The following is a 2,868-nucleotide window of genomic DNA, read 5'->3' as shown; positions in this document are numbered from 1 at the left end:
AGAGGAGGAACCACGTGACGCTGCAGACACACACACAGCACGTGCAGCGTGCACCCGCTCCTTACCTCGCGCTCTACCTGTGTCAAACGTTGTTTTCTTTGGGACGACACGAGGAATAAAAAACACGTCCACGGACCGAGGAGGAGACGAGAGAGGCAGAGATGGACAGAGGGAGGGAGGGAGGGAGGTCACATGTAGTTTATCCGGGTTATGTACGGTGCAGGAGGAGGCTCAAACTTGTGCTGCTGCGCCTGCTGCTGGTGTCTGAACAGAGGGAGATGGAGGAAAAATAATAACTACCTCTGCTATATGCTGTGATCACTGTCTATAGACTCATTTACATAGATAGATAGATAGATAGATAGATAGATAGATAGATAGATTATTTACTCATGCCTAGAGTTTCTAACCAAATGCAAATCCGTCCAATTTCAAATAAAGGCATACTAAAGAACTACTCTACGGCCAATTAAATCAAACTGTTCAAAGGCTAATTAAGTAAGTTTAATAGACTTTGTTCACATTATTACAAGAAACCAAAATATAAGCAGAAGTGAGGCCATTAAAACCAGTATGTGATGTAACTGACAATGAATGTGTTGGATGAAGCAGATGTGTGTAATTAGATTTAAAACCTAAAAAACAGATGATGCAAGGATGTGTGTGATGTGTTTGTTGAGCATATTAAAAAAACAGTATCAGCGTTGTATAGACTACATAAGAATAAAAATATAAAGAACAAACTATACATAATAAAATATCAAAATAGCAATAGTAAATAAAATGTATTGTACAAAAGTACAGACAGAGAAGAGAGAAGATGTTTGTGTGTGTGCATATGCGTGGACAGCTCTAACCAAAATGAAAGAAATCATGGAAGAGGTATTGGTAGGTCATGCATCCCAGGGTTACATTTTATGTCTGTCTTTAGTTGAAGATAGAAATAAGTTGTAGTTCCTGTAATTTCCTAACATGTTCAGTTTCTCAGTGCATGATCATTTCTTAGCATAGGTTTAATTTCTTTAGACTGCTTTAATTTAAAACCCAGTTTAATCTTTAACAAACATTTTACATGTGAAAGGAAACCAGTAACTGTATCTGTCAAATACACACAGTAGTGTGAAAAGTAGATTATATGCCTTTTGAAAATAAAATCAAAATGGTAAAGTGCAGTTCTTGAGTAAATGTACTTTGTCTTGACTTTATCTATCTATCTATCTATCTATCTATCTATCTATCTATCTATCTATCTATCTATCTATCTATCTATCTATCTATCTATCTATCTATCTACATAGATACCTTGAGCTCAGTATTCAAGCCAGTAGTTTACCACTGAACTTGGACACTCTTTATCTGGAGCATGTCTTGGTTCAGAGACAGTAGAAGGATACAAAGCTGCCGTGGGCTCTTTTAGTAGCAAGTAAAAAAGATCAGAAAGTGAGTACAGTACCACCTACATACGACAGAACTCCCAACGCAAGCAGACTTTGTTTAACTCCACTGTTAAGTTTCATGCTATACTTTTTCCCATATGCCTGGAAGTGAGGGAAGGTGGAGGGCCTGAGAGTTTTGCTGAGGACTGAGTCACGGCACACAGGAATTATTACAATAATTATTTCTGTGTATATGCTTATGTACATGTATGTAAAAATGTAATAATATTTAGAGGTTCTTGTCTTTTCCAATTAAAAATAACAATTTAAAAAAGAAAAGAAAAGCATCCCTCACCCACTTTAAATGAAATTAAGTATATTTAGTTTTCACTTTTACTTCTATATTCAGTATTTATGTTGAATTTGAATGTTTTAAATTAAATTAATAGTTACTAATAATATAAATATTTTGTTTTTCTGAAGGAAAGGATCTAATTATTACCTCTGTACTACTTTTTATATCGTTTTTTTAAAATTTGTAAAAATCTTTGCATATGTTTAATCTAAACTCAGATTCATCTTACAGGTCTGATTTTAATGCCTGTCTATCTATATGAGTGTGTTACAGCTGTGCACCAAGCTGGATGACGACATATTGTGTAAGCAGACGCCCTGGTGCGTGATAAACATCCGCATTGGGCCATTTTGTCTTATTACGTAAACACTTAAAGCATTTCTCTGGGCTCCTCCCATTTCCGGACCCTTCAAGTTGCGTGTTTGTTTGCGCATTTACTGATTTCTCAGGTGGTGCAGTTTGTGTTCGTCTCTCTCATTCACTTTCAGGGCACCGAGTCAAGATGTTCGTCTTTGCACTGCTTTCACCAACCACCTGGACTTTGCTCGCTCTCTTTCTCACCCTGTTATTCCTGTGAGTAATTTCTCCGACTGTCAAAAGTTGTGCAGAGGAGTTGTCAGATTTTACACCGGCGATTGCTCGTTGTCCGCTTGTGTAACAGGTATAACTATAATAAGTCTTTCTTTATAACACAGGTATGGCGTTTGGCCGTATAGGTTTTTCAAAAACCTCGGAATAAAGGGACCCAGGCTTCTGCCTTTTATTGGAACAATAAACCCCAGAAAGGTAAGGCACATATAAACATTACACTTAACATAAACAGACCCTTTTAAACTTTTAATATTTTAAATTTCTTATGAAATTCCTTGTAGGGATTTTTTGCTTATGACCGGGAATGCCATGCCAAGTACGGAGACGTCTGGAGGTGAGTTCAGGATTAATCTTTCAAAGTTATGGAAGAAGTACTTAAGTAAAAAAAATATTAATACAAAAACAGGGAACTCATGAGAAATCTGTACTAACTTTTCTCATGTTTTCTTTCTCAAAATATTAATTAATTAATAATACATCTTTGGCCTTTTAAATAGTTATTTAAAATTAAATTACCTAAGAAGTTTAAAGGGCACGAACACCTTA

General features: G+C 36.0%; 1 long non-coding RNA gene across 1 annotated transcript; it reads left to right on the top strand.

Moving 5' to 3' along the window:
• Positions 1-2,154: 2,154 nt before the first annotated feature.
• LOC113744680 (uncharacterized) lies at positions 2,155-2,667 on the top strand. The gene is made up of 3 exons (XR_003461734.1): positions 2,155-2,304; positions 2,427-2,517; positions 2,604-2,667. It is a non-coding gene; the product is annotated as an uncharacterized LOC113744680 (long non-coding RNA).
• The last annotated feature ends 201 nt before the right edge of the window (positions 2,668-2,868 follow it).

This window comes from Larimichthys crocea, unplaced genomic scaffold, assembly GCF_000972845.2.
Source record: "Larimichthys crocea isolate SSNF unplaced genomic scaffold, L_crocea_2.0 scaffold10009, whole genome shotgun sequence".
In the NCBI taxonomy this organism is placed as follows: domain Eukaryota; kingdom Metazoa; phylum Chordata; class Actinopteri; family Sciaenidae; genus Larimichthys; species Larimichthys crocea.
The sequence above is the reverse complement of the archived record's forward strand: the minus strand, read 5'-3'. Positions and strand labels throughout refer to the sequence as shown.